The sequence below is a fragment of the Ranitomeya variabilis genome, chromosome 5 (genome assembly GCF_051348905.1).
Source record: "Ranitomeya variabilis isolate aRanVar5 chromosome 5, aRanVar5.hap1, whole genome shotgun sequence".
Classification (NCBI taxonomy): Eukaryota; Metazoa; Chordata; class Amphibia; order Anura; family Dendrobatidae; genus Ranitomeya; species Ranitomeya variabilis.
The window spans coordinates 632,715,120-632,734,208 of NC_135236.1; the positions used below are offsets into that span (position 1 = coordinate 632,715,120).

Here is a 19,089-nt window from a genome sequence, read left to right on the forward strand (position 1 = left end):
GTGGCTAGTACAGCAGCGGGAAAGGAGAGTCAAGACAGAAACAGTGACAGGACGGGGACACAGGTAGCTCCATGATGTGGCAGTTTATAGCTTGGGCAGATGCCCTCAGTAACGGGGCGAAATGGCTGATGGAATTCTAAGAAGCAGTGAGCTTGGAACAGGAGTATGCTGTGTCACCACAAAGTACAGTATAGATGGGCAGGTCGCTCGCCAAGTGGCAACTGTCTTCAGGGACAGAAATTCTCTGGTCTGGTGCGAAACAGACTAAGGAAGGTCTAACCGTAGCAGAGCTGAATTGGGAGGACGCTGAGGAGCCGTGCGACACAGTCCGACATGGGTGTGTGCTATGCGACAGGAAGGAAAGTGCAGGGAAAGAAGAAGAGACGTGTAATGCAAATCCTGTTGTAAATACTGTGAAGAATCTGGATGTGCTGCGTAAGGAAAATAGTAAAGTTGTTTATTTGAAAGTTGGACTGGACTGTGTCTCAATCTTTATAACACTGTCTAATGGGAGCCTACAGCAGAGCAGAGGGGACCCCGACGGTGCAGAAAGTGGAGCCACAGTTATGCAAAGTAATGGACATTGTATTCATGTGATGGGACGCCAGGACACAGATGCCCCGCTTTCCTCGGCCACGACTACGGCCCTGGCCCTCCCTCACACTAACTTCAGATTTCTGATGAGGATCCTTTAATAAATATGCATTCGCCTTGACATTTCCATCTTTCACGTGTTAAGATCTCAAACGCTCTTTTGCCATCTGCTTTTTAAAAGTGATTCTGTTATCGGGTTTGTCATTTCTCTTGTTTCGGAGATGCAGAGAAATATCGAAATTAGCAAAAAGGAGATGTGGCTTTTAGAAGAAATAGGACTGAGTGACATCTTTCTTTTTTCCTCTACTCTATTTTCAGTTACTTTTCATACCAAACCTCCCCCTCCAAAAAAATGGGGCATCAATTATTGGCTGTCCCAATTCCAGCTGTCTCCCCCAGCAATGGTGTGCCAACCACAAATAGATTTATTTCTATTCATTCTTCCCCTTTAATATGAGACAGAATTAAAGATATGAAAGCTATGTGCAGGGAGCATAATAGGGGCATTGTGTGATGGAGCAGGACTCCGCTCTACATTCAGCCTGCAGCCAGTGTAACACTTTAATCTCATAATCTGAGTATCTATTTATTCCGGTAGGGGCTTTCATTTACCTGAATGTCTGACCTAGCGTCCTCCAGCCCCTCTCTCTGTATACGTGAATGGGTCCTTGCCGGCGGAGCTCTGTGTGCGTTAGGATTTGGGCATCAGCCCAGCCAGGACATCTCTCCTTTTTGCACTAGGCATCAGGGCTCTCTTACAAAGGAAAAGGAAAGGGAAGTGACGGCAGCTGAGAACTGAACTGTAAGCACTGACCATTGCTGTTGATGTTATCAGTGGCATTTTTCGCTTTATCTTCCTTTCCTTAGGTCTCTTTCTGTATGTGCAAGGTTTATCTATTTTATATAAGGCAGGAAAGGGTTAGAATAAATCTCTTACACTACAGCGGATCTGTCAGCTCTACCAACTTTAGTCGATTTTAGTAAATACATGTATTTTCTATCAAATAAGTTAGCTGTTCTGAAAGCTTATTGTTCCTCTGTTATTCATCCTGCAAATGTATAAATAAATTATTTAAAAAATTGGAAGTAACCCTTTCTCCTAGTCCATTTAGTAGTTTCAGTGAGTTTCACATGTATAAAGCACACATCACATTATACTGATAGAATTCACAGTAAAGTCCATTTTTCTCTATGACTACATGGTACACTACAGGACACAATTAACGCACATCCCGGGGAAAATGGGAATAGTTATATCCAGTTCATTTATTCATGCATTTCCACATTTCTAGGAGGGTAACAGGTATGGCACGATAGTGTATTCTAATAAAAGATTCATCCTAATTATTATTTTAAATTATGCAAGTTTTTTAGGAAAGTGGAATTCTAGGAATCCATAGTTTTAAGACTGATGGTAGACCATCAAGTTCAACCTACAGCCTAACATGTTGATCCAAGGAAAGCAGAAACCCCATGGGGTAGACATTAATAGCTCAATTTTAGAAGAAAAATACCTTCCCGCCTCCACATATGTAAATTAGACTAGTTCCCTGGATCATCGCCCCATCACAGAATCTAGTACCCATAATATTATTGTGACCACATAGCATTTAATCTTGATTATCCAGACGTAAATTCAGTAGGCCAGGAGACACACGTTATAATCTTTATGTTGACTTTTGCATCTATGTGTCTTTCTTTGGTTGGTCAAGAACCAAAGACTATTGTTCATATGAGCCTGGATGTTGATGGTTAAGTTGCTGTTTGATATGTTTATTGACTACTGTGTAGGACCCTGTGGCTTGTTGACCTGCAAAACAGAGAAGAATGAACTATGCATAATGATTAAAAACTCAAACAATGTGGGTTAATCTCATCACTTCATCCTTTTGACCTCTGCATGATGGCTTGAAGGACAACAGTTGTGAACTATATAAAGGGTATATGTCTCTGTAATAAGAGATCAAAAGAACCAGACTTTTTACAAAACCACTGCCAGGAACATTCTACAAGACAGCAGCCAGGACATCATGGCTCCATCACAAAGGACACACATTTGACATTCTACAAGATGCCAGCTTAGGGAACAACAGTCGCGGGTGAAAGATACAGATCTGCTTCATTGACCATCACTGAACCCATGGATACATTTGGGGAAGCCAGAATTTGGATCCACTGGTTACCTGAGCCCCATGGATATGTTTGGGAAAGCTAGGATTAGGACCCACCAGTCACCTGGCTCCATGGAGATGTTCGGAGAAGCCAATTTGAGACCCTCCGGTCACCTGGCCTCATACCTCAATCGACTGACAGCTTCCTGAGCTTGTTGTTACCTCCTCTCTGTGCATGTCACAGGTGGTGGTAGGCCACCCTGGAAGTCGCAGCTGCTTTAATCCCAGCGTGTCAGCTGAAGGGTGAGGTGCAATTTTGCACCATCTTTGGCATTTTTCTGGGACTGTTCTACAGTATGTGTTACTGTCTGCTCGGTTCAATACAGTACTGCCTCACCCTGTGTTGTCTGAGTAGTATTATGCCTATGGCAAAAGGAGAGTGGTAATTCCGTGGGATGATCCGTGGTCCATGCGGTCTTGAGCCAGCGGACTAGAGTACTCGCTGACCCCCATGTCTCCACAATTATTATTTTCAAGAAAGACATCCAGTCCTTCCTTGTACTTTTGTAATGAACCAACCATGGCAACATCATGTGGCAGAGAATTTCGTAGTTTCACTGCTCGTACAGTAAAGAATCTGCATCTATGATTATGATGAAACCTTCTTTCCTCTAGATGGATAGGATACCCCCTTGTCCCCATTGCAGGCCTAAGTGTAATAAGGTTATTAGAAAGATCTCAGCACTGTCCCATCGTATATTTGTACACTGTAATAAGATCGCCCCTAAGCCTTCATTTTTCCAAACTGAATCACCCCAGGTTGAATAACTGATCTTGATATTGCAGTCCACCCATTCTCTTAATAACCGCGGTTACTCCTCTCTGCACCTGCTCTAGTTCAGCAAAGTCCTTCTTGTAAACTGGAGACCAAAATTGTACACAACATTCTACGCGTGGCCGCACCAGTGACTTATACAGAGGCAAAATTATTTTCCCGTCATGAGCATCTATGCCTCTGTTAATACATCCCATGATTTTATTAGCTTTAGCAGCAGCTGCCTGGCACTAGTGGTTAAGGTTTAGTTTTCTGTCCACCCACCCAAGTCTTTTTGTTTGACAGTTTTACCCATTGTTTTACAATTTAGGACATCATTACATGCATTTAATTTCCTCTGCATAACCTTACAGTTATCTACATTATACTTCAAATGCCATTTCTCAACCCAAGCGTCCAGCATGCAGGAACCCATCTGTAATATTAACCGGTTCATGACCAGACACAATTTGGAACTTTTCTGTACACATTTTTTTTTGCCTCTTGTTTGTGATACATGGGGCTTAATTTTTAAGTCATTTTTATATTTTATTTTTTTTGCTGATATTTGAGTAAAATCTAAAGAAAATTTGGAAGTATGTGTCCTAATACATTAAAATGTATGTGTCCTGTACATGTTTTACTTTTTTTTACCACCACAAACAACAACTAAATACATTTCATTTTAAAATGCATTTTTCTTTATGTAGAAATTATTTATATTTTGGACATATTTATTTCTATTGTGGGCTGGGCTAGAAGTGAAGTGTCTCTTTTTGCATCTTTGTTTTTTTATGAATGCTTTTTAATATTTTATTTTTGCTATATTTATTTATTTTCTACTTTATTTTACACACTGTGTAAAATAAATGGGGCTGGTACATTAGCCCTAGCTAAAGGGGAATATCAGCCTCCTAGATTGGATCTAAGGGGTAGCGTTTCTCCTTGTGAAGAGTGACAAGCTAAGCTACTTCCAATACGAGGCACTAGCGTTCTAGTTCTCTTCCTCTCTGAAGAGACAACTTGCATGTTTCATTTCCTAGAGGAGCATTGCAAGGTTTAAAAGCCTCCTCACATTGGCATGTCAGGCTTGACATGCCACTCTCTACAAGGAGAAAAGTTACCCCTTGGAATCTGGTCAGATGCCTCTCATTTAGCCAAACCAGATCTCACACTTTGAACTGATGAAGGGTAGTATCCCGAAACACACAGTGTCTGCAAATTGAGATTTTGGTTTTGGCTTTTATCCTAAGTCATGTGGCAAGGCTCATTAGAGAGTCAATATTGATTTTTAGGATTGCTACTTTCAATAGGTGGCACTAGAGTTCTAGTACTCTACCTCTCTGAAGAGACTACAAGCCAAGACTAGGCATGTCAGAGTGAGGAGACTTATAAGCCATGCTTGCTCCTCTGGGAAATTAAATATGCAAATTGTCTCTACAAAGAGACAAATCTCTGAAGAGACAAATTGAATAGGTGCAAAGCAAAGCTGTCTGGGTTTCCTAAGACCCCTGCTGCTCCCTCTTCCTCCCTACACCCAGTGATCACATGGTCAGTGACTCCTAATCTATATATACAAGCCCTGGTTCAGTACTGTGTATACAGAGATTGGGAAGGTAAACATGGTAATAAATGAAGTTTATCTTCTCTCTGTAAGGGTATGTGCACACGTCCGGATTTCTTGCAGAAATTTCCTGAAGAAAACCGGAAATTTTCTGCAAGAAATCCACTTTTTTTTTTTTTGCGGTTTTTTTCCGTTTTTTTCGCGGTTTTTTTAGCATTCTGCAAGCGTAATTAGCTTGCAGAATGCTGAAGTTTTCCAAGCGATCTGTAGCATCGCTTGGAAAACTGACTGACAGGTTGGTCACACTTGTCAAACATACTGTTTGACAAGTGTGACCAACTTTTTACTATAGATGATGCCTATGCAGCTTCTATAGTAAAAGATAGAATGTTTAAAAATAATAAAAAAAATGCTTATACTCACCCAGACATCTCCTCAGCGGCGTCCGTTCCTCTTCCTATAGCTGCTGTGCGCGCAGGACCTTCCATGACGTCGCGGTCATGTGAGCGGTCACGTGAGCGGTCACATGACCGCTCACGACCAATCACAAGACAGTGACGTCATCACAGGTCCTTCACCGCACACCAGCTATGAGAACCGAAGCGGCAGCATGCAGCTGAGAGGCGAGAAGACATCGAGGGTGAGTATAGGACTATTTTTTATTTTAATTCTTTTATTTTTGACCAATTATATGGTGCCCAGTGCGTGGAGGAGAGTCTCCTCTCCTCCACCCTGGGTACCAACCGCACATAATCTGCTTACTTCCCGCATGGTGTGCACAGCCCCGTGCGGGAAGTAAGCAGATCAATGGACTCCTAGGTGTGTGGAATCCCCGCAATTCCGCATTTTTAATGAACATGTTGCTTTTTTTTCCGCGATGCGATTTTTTCGCGGAAAAAATCGCAACATTTGCACAAAAAATGTGGAATACACTGTAAATAATGGGAGGCATATGTAAGCGTTTTTTTTCGCGTTTTTATCACGTTTTTATAGTGGAAAAAACGCGAAAAATCCCGAACGTGTGCACATGGCCTTAAGGCTGGCAGTATGTGACAGCAGCCTCCCTCCCCCACAACTTCATGATCTAGTGCCAGCAGTACAGGGATAAGTGTAGACTACCTGGATGTTTAAAGTCTGTGGGCGTTCTGAAGTAGTTACATTATCCTCCTTTGCGTTGATTACCTGTAGAGTTTATTATCATCTGCAAATATTGAAATTTTACTTAGTATTCCATCTACAAGATCATTAACCACTTTACACTTTAGCCAATTTTTATTTTTTTTTCAATTTTTCCTCCCCTTCTTCCAAGAGCCATAACTTTTTTTTTATTTCCACATAGCCGTACGAGGGCTTGTTTTTTTGCAGGACAAGTTGTACTTTTGAATAACAACATTGATTTTACCATATAGTGTACTGCAAAATAGGAAAAAAAAAAAGTGCAATTCCACAATAGATTTGGGGATTTTTTATATTATTTCACCATATGGTAAACCTGGCCACATAATTCTCCAGGTCAGTATGAGCACGCATATACCAAAAACGTATATATTTTGTTCTACTCACGTAGTGAAAAACATTGGGAAATTTGTAGGAAAATAAATTTTTACTTTTGTCGCCTTTTACCGAGACTCATATTGTTTTCATTTTTCGGGATATGGGGCTATGTGAGGACTTATTTTTTGCATCTTGAGCAGACATTTTTCCTGCTACGATTTCTAATAAAATTTCTGAATGCATCAATGCTAAATATGTGTATTTTTTTTTTTAAATGTATTGTTTTATTTTCAATGGGGCAAAAAGTGGGGTGATTTTAACTTTTGTGGTTTTTTTTTACTATTTGCATATTTTTTTAAACTTTTCTTTCACTTTCTACTTTATTCGGAAGTCTCCTTTGGAGACTTGAAGCTGTGATTGTCCTAAGCTTGTGCTACACACAAAAAAGCAATCTGGCACCATCCAGAATATTCCTTTTAAAGGGACTGATTAAGTACACCTTTCGAATAGCGGGATCTCTGGGTGCTAAGGGCCCGCCAGTAACCAGCTCCATGGCCTCACTTTTCAGCAACATGCAAATGTGACATTATACTTGTGGAGACACGAGGGTCGATGGGTGTCCTCATCTGCTGGCCGGGCAGTCATTAGAAAGAATGCATAGACAAGGGCTCATACCACTTAAAGCCCTCTCTCTCCCCATGGGCAGAACACTACTCAGACAACACAGGGTGAGGGTTAAACAGTGTGGCAATAATTTATTGAACCACCAACATACAATAGCATATAGAACAGTCCCAGCAAATACCAAAGATGGTGCAAATTACACAGTATTACCCTTCCGCTGACTTGCTAGGATTAGAGCTGCTTCCAAGGCCGAATACCCCCACCAGTGTCTCCTCTCTTTTGGCTGGCCCTCAAAGAGAGTAGGTAACGACAAGCTTAGGAAGCAAACCGAGAGCACTGAGGTATGTGGCCAGGTGTCCTGACTGTCCCAACCTATATTCTTTAGGACATCTTTGGGGTTTCATTGATGGTCAATGAAGCAGTCCTGTGTTCTTTCAGCTGTGGCCGTGGTCCCCTTTGCTGACATCCTGTAGAGTCATATGGACCAGAAGAAAAAGTCTCTTTATATAGTTCACAAATGGCTTTCAACCACCATCAAGAGGTCCAAGAGAGAAATGAATTAGGCCAAACTGCATTGTTCGATTATGAATCTATTTTCATAGTTTTTCCTCCTCTGTTTTGAATGCCAACAAAATGGCTGGCATGGACAATGTATGAAATCAACATATCAGAAAAACATCATTGTTCAGTGGCAATTACTGTTTTGCAAAGATAACAGAAAATAAACTGTAGGAGCTAATATTAGTCCTGAAAAAAGTGTCAATACTTCAGACAACAGTTTATATCTGGCATAATTAAGAAGAAATGTTGTGACGTCGCAACCTTCAATCACAAATTTATATAATAATAAACTGGGTAGATTGTTAAATTAATATGATGCTGACTTTGTATGTACATAGTGATTCAAGTGTATTGTGCAAAGTACTGCTCTTATAAAAGTGCACACTCTTGCATAGCGGCCCACTGGAGGATTCTCCTTTTCTCCTGTGGGCCAGTCCAACCACACGGGTAAAAAATAACATATAGCACAAACTGGGTTTCGGAAGAAATGAAATATAGGACAAGCTGCAGTATTGGACCTATGTGTATGCGATTTGTGTAAGATGAAATCTAAAAAAAAGCAACTCCCATAATTGAAATTACCCACAGGACTCGATTTACCGTCCTAGCCAATTCTTAGATTCCAGTTTTAGTCGGTTAGTGGTTTTGAGATTGACACTTCTTCTATGTAATTAACGGTTTGCATGATGCTACAACAGACAAATCCTTATCTTTTTCAAGTAAATGCCAGTTCTTATGTATGACAGAACGGATTAGTCCATTTATTTGGCCAGATCTTACGTTAAAGATAAACCTATTCTCCTTTTCTTTTGTCTCCTACTACCAGTTCTGTTCAATAGGTCCTTCTGATTAAAGGATTTTGCCCTATCAAACGCTTCTTATAAGAGTACCGTCTCACAAAACGATTTACCAACGATTACGACCAGCGATACGACCTGGCAGTGATCGTTGGTAAGTCGTTGTGTGGTCGCTGGGGAGCTGTCACACAGACAGCTCTCCAGCGACCAACGATGCCGAGGTCCCCGGGTAACCAGGATAAACATCGGGTTACTAAGCGCAGGGCCGCGCTTAGTAACCCGATGTTTACCCTGGTTACCGTCGTAAATGTAAAAAAAACCAAACAGTACATACTCACATTCCGGTGTCCGTCAGGTCCCTTGCCGTCTGCTTCCCGCACTGACTGACTCCCGGCCGTAGAGTGAAAGCAGATCACAGCGGTGACGTCACCGCAGGGCCGCGCTTAGTAACCCGATGTTTACCCTGGTTACCAGTGTAAAATGTAAAAAAACAAACAGTACATACTTACATTCGCGTCCCCCGGCGTCCGCTTCCCTGCACTGACTGTGAGTGCCAGCCCTAACAGCAGAGCGGTGACGTCACCGCTGTGCTGTGCTTTCACTTTACGGCCGGCGCTCAGTCAGTGCAGGAAGCGGACGCCGGGGGACGCGAAGGTGAGTATGTACTTTTTTTTTTTTTTACTTTTACGCTGGTAACCAGGCCCTGCGCTTAGTAACCCGATATTTACCCTGGTTACCATTGTAAAACATCGCTGGTATCGTTGCTTTTGCTGTCAAACACAACGATACACGGCGATCTGACGACCAAATAAAGTTCTGAACTTTCCTAAACGACCAGCGATATCACAGCAGGATCCTGATCGCTGCTGCCTGTCAAACTCAACGATATCGCTAGCCAGGACACTGCAACGTCACGGATCGCTAGCGATATCGTTTAGTGTGAAGGTACCTTAAGAGTGAGTTTGGATAACCCCTACTTAAAAATCTGTTTTTTAGATCATTTTGTTGCTCCTAAAATGCCCATTGATTGTACTGATCCTAAAATGAAGAAACTGGCTTTACGGGAGAGATCTTTTAGTGTGGAAGCTATGGGTACTCTTATAATGCAGCCGGGTTTCTGGGTTTTCTGAATGAAAAGACAACTACCACTAACTGAAATTTTAACATTAAAAATTCTAGTTCAGAATCTCCAAAAGTGGATATTCATTGTGTTCACTTCTTTTATAAAGCCAAAAACTTATCAAACTATTATTTTATCCCCAACAAAATTATAAAAATATCATCCACATGTGAAGACTATGGGGGGATTTAATGGCAGCTTACAATCCTCCTTCATCATGTGTACCTGTAACAGCCACACAAGCTAGTATATAGGATGACCACCTGCGGAGAACACATTGTGTGACTGATTCATTCAAAGTTCTTCCAGTCAGATAGGATTTCATAAGGAGATTTATGGAGAACATGGAGTTATTGTACTACCTAGCCACCCAACCGGTTACATTTTTGAGATCTCTGGAACGGGCAGTATGCCTTCCAGGGTCTCAATCCTTTCTAGCACCCCAGAGTGGGGATGTACATAGAACGGCTAGTAGAAACCAGGTAGCAAAGCTGTGTTTGGACTCTAATCATAATGGGGGACAGTGGGATTCGATGGAGCCAGAACCGCTACCCTATGATCTTCTATTGGAAAGTTATGATCTTTCATAGATTTTGGGAGATTTAGCTACAAACCACCAGGGGAGGAGGATAAGGACCATTCCAGGGGTGGAAAAGGGTGCGACAAACAAAAGGGTATAAAGGCTAGTGTAAGGAAGGTCATGTGCTCTCTCTTTGTGTCATGCTTGCTGTTCACTTGTAAAGGAGGGCCACATCATGTAATGTTCTGGAAGGAACTAGAACTGCTGGCACCCCAAGCCCCCATGTGGCCAAGCACACATGGTCAAACATCAAACCGGTAATTGACATGATTCATTTTCTTATACCTTTTATACTTCACCTGTATTTGAATATCTGATCACTGAATATGCATAATGATTGTGTATATAGTGTATTGTCTAGTGTACCCTCAAGGAGATTAACCCCTTAAGCCCCAAGGGTGGTTTGCACGTTCATGACCGGGCCAATTTTTACAATTCTGACCACTGTCCCTTTATGAGGTTATAACTCTGGTACGCTTCAACAGATCCCAGTGATTCTGACACTGTTTTCTCGAGACATATTGTACTTCATGACAGCGGTAAAATTTCTTTGATATAATTTGAGTTTATTTGTGAAAAAAATGGAAATTTGGCGAAAATTTAGAAAATTTTGCAATTTTCCAACTTTGAATTTTTATGCCCTTAAATCACAGAGATATGTGCGGCGCCCCCACTGCCGCAGGGCCGAGGGGTACCCGGTACCGGGCCTCTGAGTCTCTGCTCTGGGGTTGTCACGGCGGCTAGGCCCCGGTCCGTGACCCTGCCGTGGGGCGCACAGTGAATAATAGGTGTGGATGATGGTGACGAGGCCGTAGTGGTGGTGGTGGTGCGGTGCAGTAAATAACGAGGACACCAGGTTGCAGTCTCTTTACCTCTTTACTGAAGATCTCTGGGTCCTCAGTCCGGAACACGGTTCACCAGGCTGCGCAAGTCCGGCCGGTCCAATGGCACCTCCAGAGTTCTCTTCACAGGTGGAAATCGGTGCCTTCCTTCTAGCGCTAGGTGTTGTGGTCCTTCCCTGCTGTGCTTACGGAAAGTCCCCCACAACTGTTGTGTCTGTTTCTTAAGTTCCCTCACAACTCGATTAGATGATGTTCTGCTAATCCTCCGTCCCTCCCTGGTGTTCTGGTTGGGACGGCACCCGTTTGACGGGTAGGCTCGGAGCTCTTCCGGGACCCTAGAGTCGCCCCTCTCCACAAGTTGCCCCCCAAGACTGCATAGGTGATATGTGTTAGACAGCCCGCCTTAAACTGACTGTCCTGCCGCTGTTTGGAGTATTGCTTGAAGCTGAATGTTATTCTACTCCCTCGGCGTTCCGGCCACCGGTAGTGCGCCTCAGTAGGATGTTGCTTCGGTCTTACAGCACGACTCCTACTGGTATTTCTCCTTTGCGTGATCTCGTTTCTCACTCAGCACAATCTATCTCTCTTCTAATCCTTTCTTGGGCACCGCCGCTGCCCGGAGCAGGCACGGTCCCGTTATGTTCGTTCTTGTTGCCAAGCCTCTGTCAGGATCCCACCCCTGACAGAGACCCTACTGTATCTTCCCCTACAACACCCTCTGCCACAAGGTGTTGCCTGGTTCCAACCCAGTCAGCTTTCTGATCTAACTTCCTGCCTGACCCCCAGTTTACTCACTATGGTGGGGAGTGGCCTAATGAATAGCACCCTTAGCTCCCCCCGGAGGCCCAGCTGTGAAATGTATTGGTGTCTGTGATACCTGATCAGATGAACTCCTTCAGTGCCATCAGACGCACCGTAGCTCCCCATAGTGGCGGAGCCACAGTACTGCAACGACCAGGACTCTGGGGCGCTGCAAATGTCACACAAAATAATTAATAAGTAACATTTCCCACATGTCTACTTTACAACACCACAATTTTGGAACCAAAATTGTTTTTGTTAGGGAGTTATAAGGGTTAAAAGTTGACCAGCAATTTCTCATTTTTACAACACCAATATTTTTTAGGGACCACATCACATTTGAAGTCATTTTGAAGGGTCTATATGATAGAAAATAACCAAGTGTGACACCATTCTAAAAACTGCACCCCTCAAGGTGCTCAAAACCACATTCAAGAAGTTTATTAACCCTTCAGGTGTTTTACAGACATTTTTGGAATGTTTAAAAAAAAAATGAACATTTAACTTTTTTTTCACAAAAAAATTAATTCAGCTCCAATTTATTTTATTTTACCAAGGGTAACAGGAGAAAATGGACCCCAAAAGTTGTTGTACAATTTGCTCTGAGTACGCCAATACCCCATATGTGGGGGTAAACCACTGTTTGTGTGCATGGCAGAGCTCGGAAGGGAAGGAGCACCGTTTGACTTTTCAATGTAAAATTGACTGGAATTGAGATGGGACGCCATGTTGCGTTTGGAGAGCCCCTGATGTGCCTAAACATTGAAACTCCCCACAAGTGACACCATTTTGGAAAGTAGACCCCCTAAGGAACTTATCTAGATGTGTGGTGAGCACTTTAACCCACCAAGTGCTTCACAGAAGTTTATAATGCAGAGCCGTAAAAATAAAAAATCATATTTTTTCACAAACATTATATTTTCTCCTCCAATTTTTTATTTTCCCAAGGGAAAGAGAAGAAATTGGACCCCAAAAGTTGTTGTGCCATTTGTTCTGAGTACGTAGATACCCAATATGTGGGGGTAAACCACTGTTTGGGCGCATGGCAGAGCTCGGAGGGGAAGGAGCGCCGTTTGACTTTTCAATGCAAAATTGACTGGAATTGAGATAGGATGCCATGTTGCGTTTGGAGAGCCCCTGATGTGCCTAAACATTGAAACCCCCCACAAGTGACACCATTTTGGAAAGTAGACCCCCTAAGGAACTTATCTAGATGTGTTTTGACAGCTTTGAACCCCCAAGTGTTTCACTACAGTTTATAACGCAGAGCCGTGAAAATAAAAAATTTTAGTTTTTTCCACAAAAATTATTTTTTAGCCCCCAGTTTTGTATTTTTCCAAGGGTAAAAGGAGAAATTTGACCCGTAAAGTTGTTATACAATTTGTCCTGAGTACGCTGATACCCATTATATGGCGGGAACCACCATTTGGGCGCATGGCAAAGCTCGGAAGGGAAGGAGCACCATTTGGAATGCAGACTAAGATGGATTGGTCTGCAGGCGTCACGTTGCATTTGCAGAGCCCCTGATGCACCTAAACAGTAGAAACCTCCCACAAGTGACACCATTTTGGAAACTAGACCCCCCAAGGAACTTATCAAGATGTGTTGTGAGAACTTTGAACCCCCAAGTGTTTCACTACAGTTTATAACGCAGAGCCGTGAAAATAAAAAATCATTTTTTTTCCACAAAAATTATTTTTTAGCCCCCAGTTTTGTATTTTTCCAAGGGTAACAGGAGGAATTGGACCCCAAAAGTTGTTGTCCAAATTGTCCTGAGTATGCTGATAACCCATATGTGGGGAGGAACCACCATTTGGGTGCATGGCAGAGCTCAGAAGGGAAGGAGTTCCATTTGGAATGCAGACTTAGATGGATTGGTCTGCAGGCATCACGTTGCATTTGCAGAGCCCCTGATGCACCTAAACAGTAGAAATCCCCCACAAGTGACCCCATACTAGAAACTAGACCCCCCAAGGAACTTATCTAGATGTGTTGTGAGAACTTTGAACCTCCAAGTGTTTCACTACAGTTTATAACGCAGTCGTGAAAATAAAAAATATTTTTTTCCCCACAAAAATGTTTTTTTAGCCCCCCAAATTTTTATTTTCTCAAAGGTAACAAGAAAAATTGGACCCCAATTTTTGTCCAATTTGTCCTGAGTATGCTGATAACCCATATGTTTGGGTAAACCCCTGTTTTGGCGCACGGGAGTGCTCGGAAGAGAAGGAGCACTGTTTTACTTTTTGAATGCAGAATTGGCTGTAATTGAGATCGGATGCCATGTCGCGTTTCGAGAGCCCTGATGTGCCTAAACAGTGGAAACCCCCAATTCTAACTGAAACCCTATCCCAAACACACCCCTAACCCTAATCCCAACGATAACCCCAACCACACCCCTAACCCTAATCCCAACCGTAAATGTAATCCAAACCCTAACCCTAACTTTAGCCCCAACCCTAACTTTAGCCCCAACCCTAACCCTAACTTTAGCCCCAGCCCTAACCCTAACTTTAGCCCCAGCCCTAACCCTAACTTTAGCCCCAACCCTAACTGTAGCCCTAACCCTAGCTGTAGCCCTAACCCTAGCCCCAACTCTAGCTCCAACCCTAACCCTAGCCCCACCCCAACCCTAACCCTAGCCCCACCCCTAACCCCAACCCTAACCCCAACCCTAGCCTCAACCCTAGCCCTAACTCTAGCCCTAACCCTAGCCCTAACCCTAACACTAGCCCTATTCCTAACCCTAGCCTTATTCCTAACCCTAGCCTTAACCCTAACCCTAACTCTAACCCTAGCTCTAACCCTAGCTCTAACCCTAACCCTAGCCCTAACCCTAGCCCTAACCCTAACCCTAGCCCTAACCCTAGCCCTAATGGAAAAATGGAAATAATTTTTTTTAAAAAATTTATGTTTCCCTAACTAAGGGGGTCATGAAGAGGGGTTTGATTTACTTTTATAGAGGGTTTTTTAGCGGATTTTTATGATTGGCAGCTGTCACACACTAAAAGACGCTTTTTATTGCAAAAAATATTTTTTGCGGTACCACATTTTGAGACCTATAATTTTTTCATATTTTGGTTCACAGAGTCATGTGAGGTCTTGTTTTTTGTGGAACGAGTTGATGTTTTTATTGGTACTATTTGTGAGCATGTGACATTTTTGATCACTTTTTATTCCGATTTTTGTGAGGCAGAATGACCAAAAACCAGCTATTCATGAATTTCTTTTTTTTGGGGGGGCGTTTATACCGTTCCACGTTTGGTAAAATGGATAAAGCAGTTTTATTCTTCGGGTCAGTATGATTACAGCGATACCTCATTTATATCATTTTTTTATGTTTTGGCGCTTTTATACGATAAAAACTATTTTATAGAAAAAATAATTATTTTTGCATCGCTTTTTTCTGAGGACTATAGCTTTTTTATTTTTTTGCTGATGATGCTATATGGTGGCTCGTTTTTTTGCGGGAAAAGATGATGTTTTCAGCGGTACCATGGATATTTATATCCGTCTTTTTGATCACGTGTTATTCCACTTTTTGTTCGGCGGTATGATAATAAAGCGTTGTTTTTTGCCTCTTTTTTATTTTTTTTTTTTTACGGTGCTCACTGAAGGGGTTAACTAGTGGGACTGTTTTATAGGTCGGGTCGTCACGGACGCGGCGATACTAAATATATGTACTTTTATTGTTTTTTTTTTTATTTAGATAAAGAAATGTATTTATGGGAACAATATATTTTTTTTTCTTTATTTAGGAATTTTTTTTATTTTATTTTTTTTTACACATTTAAAACATTTTTTTTAAACTTTTTTTACTTTGTCCCAGGGGGGACATCACTGTATAGTGACAGATCGCTGATCTGACACTTTGCAGAGCACTGTGTCAGATCAGCAATCTGATGTGCCCTGCTCCTGGCTTACCAGCGCCTGCTCTGAGCAGGCAGTTGGTAAGCCACCTCCCTGCAGGACCCGGAAGTAGCCCCGTGGCCATTTTGGATCCGGAGCCTGCAGAGAGGAGACGCTCAGTACAAGGTGAGCACATCGCCTTGTACCGATCGCCTCAGGGAAGCACGCAGGGAGCCCCCTCCCTGCGCGATGCTTCCCTGTACAGCTGGAACACTGAGATCATGTTTGATCGCAGTGTGTCGGGGGCTAATGTGCCGGGAGCGGTCCATGACCGCTCCTGGCACATAGTGCCGGATGTCAGCTGCGATAGTCAGCTGACACCCGGCCGCGATCGGCCACGCTCCCCCCGTGAGCACGGCCGATCGCATATGACGTACTATCCCATCACTGGGAATTAAGTCCCAGGTCACCTTGACGGGATAGTACGTCATATGGGATTAATGGGTTAAATACTTAATTTAACCTTGGGCTGGTCTTTTATATCAATGCATGAATCCACACATCCGTGTTCTCAGTTTTAACTTCACATGCTACTGGAGCTGGTTTCTGGTCTGATATTATCTGGTTAACGGACCGAGCTTATATCTAATGAGGAAATGTTGGCAGACTTACTAGGCTGGCAGCGCTTTGTTTCACTGGTGCTAGTGAAAGGGGCCTCTCAGTCTGTCAGGGTTGTGAGCGAGTGTGGTGCCACATCAGCGGCTGCTTGGTCCACCTTCACTCACTCCATGTGCCTCCTTGCGCCTGTGTGGACAGGGGGTGTCTGTGTAGAATTGTGCCAAGCTGACTTTATGTGTCCCCAGGGGGTGTGAAACATCACATTGGTGCAAGTGTGGAGACTGCCCTGCGTGATCCCTCCAATTTAATAGTGATGTTAGGTGGGGTGATGAGATGCATGATCATTACACCACATATGTCAAAAACTTTTCAATATAATTAATGTAGGGATTTACCAGGGAAAAAAAGGGAGAAGTGGAAAAAGGACTACCTGAGGATGTATCAGTTCAATTTCAGCTGCAGCATTTACCTGGGATTTTATAAACTCTCAATCACAATCATGATGCTGTCAAATACAGCAGGTTTTCCATCCGGCTGAAAATCTGCTGCATAACTGGCCTTTGTCTAAGTAGTCTATTCCTCCCCCCTTTGTGTATACATTTTGGAGATGGAAACAAAAAATATTAGATAAACACATGAAAAATCTGGTTTACTTTCTTGTTTTTTTTGATATTTCATTGTTCACATGATGCATTCAGCCTGTGAGCTGTACTGACATGTAAGGATATGAACGCCCACGTTTTCTCTTTGAAGAAACAAGTTTGTTGTTGAAATTCCAAGTAAAATATAGTAAGTGTTAATGATATGTAATGTGAACTATGTTGTGTTTTGTGAATTGTTGTATACCTCTTATGTAAATATAATGTATAGCATACCATATATACTCGAGTATAAGCTGACCCGAGTATAAGCCGAGACCCCTAATTTTGCCACAAAAAATGATAAAACTTATTGACTCGAGTATAAGCCTAGGGTGGAAAATGCAGCAGCTACTGGTAAATTTCAAAAATAAAAATAGATGCCAGTAAAAGTAAAATTGATTGAGACATCAGTAGGTTAAGTGTTTTTGAATATCCATATTGAATCAGGAGCCCCATATAATGCTCCATACAGGTCATGATGGGCCCCCTAAGATGCTCCATATTAAAATATGCCAGATATAATGCTGCACAAAGGTTTATGGCCCCATAAGATGCTCCATAGAATATTATGCCCCATATAATGCTGCACAAAGGTTGATGGCCCCATATGATGCTCCATAGAATATTATGCCCCATATAATGCTGCACGAAGGTTGATGGCCCCCATAAGATGCTCCACAGAATATTATGCCCCATATGCTGCTGCTGCGATAAAAAATAAAATGACATACTCCCCTCTCATCGCTGGTTGCTGAGTGCCGGGGGCCTGAGGTGAATATCACAAGGCTCACCCTCTCCCATCATACTCACCCCATCCTGGCGTGGTCCCTGCTTCTCCGATGGTCTCTGGCACCGGCAGCTTGTTTGTGTTCAGAGGTCACATGGTACCGCTCATTAAAGTAATGAATATGCGCTCCACACCTATGGGAGTGGAGTTGCGTCCATATGCATTACTTTAATGAGCAGTACCATGTGACCGCTGAACACAAAAAGAGCTGCGGGCACTGGAGACCATCGGAGAAGCAGGGGAGTGCAGACACCGTGCCGGGAGCAGGTGAGTATGATGTGACAGCCGCCACTCCTTCCGCTCCCCCTCCCTCGCTGACCCCCTTGGACAATGACTCAAGTATAAGCCAAGAGGGGCACTTTTATCCTAAAAAAATGGGCTGAAAATCTCGGCTTATACTCGAGTATGTACGGTAGTTTAAGGATTATTGAGAGTTAATGTTTGGGACTAGCCCACAGTGGGACTAATGTTAGGGAGAGTGACTGCTACCAGCTAGGAAGACAGATAGGGTCTGGAGAGCAGAGTGGCCTTAAATTAGAGGAGACTGAAGAGAAAGGATAGCGAGACAATGGGAATAAGTGACAGAGAGTCAGAGTTACCTTCCAGAGATGGGTCTTAGGAAAGGATGCCTAGCCACGAGACCTTGGGCTTGTAACGATGAGAGGCAAATGGCCTAGTCTGGACTGAGAGACAGGGACTAGTGAAGGGTCAAGAGCGGACGTTCCAGGGTGCCGGTAGTTGAAGATAGGACACAGACCCACTGAACAAGTAACGAGACTTGTTGATCAGGACTGTAGTATTAAAGCTGGGTTTTGGCAAAGTAAACAGAAACAGTGGACACAAATATCCCTGTAGTAAATGATAATGAGGATGAATACTGTGAGGAAAATGCTTCACACAGTGTACAGGACACGTCCATAAGACTTTGTACCCATTATCTCTTGTAGATAAACCTTACCAAGTTGCTGTTCAGTAAAGAGTTTATTTTAGAATGGTGGTCTGCCTCATTGAACTTTGAAACATCTGGTCCTGGCAAGCCCACAACACTGACTACATACAGCCTGCACAGGTATAACACCCTCACAGCCCAAGTCCACATACCCAGCCAGGACCCCCACTTTCATGTAACTTGTCAGGGTGCCACAGAAGAGTGCTTCACCCACCGCCATCGTCCTACGCACGTTACAGACACACAAGAACATAATCCTGAGAATCATGAATTATTGGAAATTCATTTTAATTGCCATTTGCTATTTGATTTGACGTGCAGTAAACATTTACTTCTGTGTTAATGC

General features: G+C 42.9%; 1 protein-coding gene across 3 annotated transcripts in view; it reads right to left on the minus strand.

Moving 5' to 3' along the window:
• ARAP3 (ArfGAP with RhoGAP domain, ankyrin repeat and PH domain 3) overlaps positions 1 to 19,089 on the minus strand; it is a 239,241-nt gene that overhangs the window by 193,598 nt on the left and 26,554 nt on the right. The window contains exon 1 of one of the 3 annotated variants that reach the window (XM_077266275.1): positions 1,207 to 1,342. The exons of the other annotated variants lie outside the window; for them this stretch is intronic. The gene's annotated coding sequence lies outside the window, so the exon portion shown is untranslated. Of the gene's footprint in view, positions 1 to 1,206; positions 1,343 to 19,089 lie in introns of those variants that run through there. 3 annotated transcript variants of the gene reach the window in all.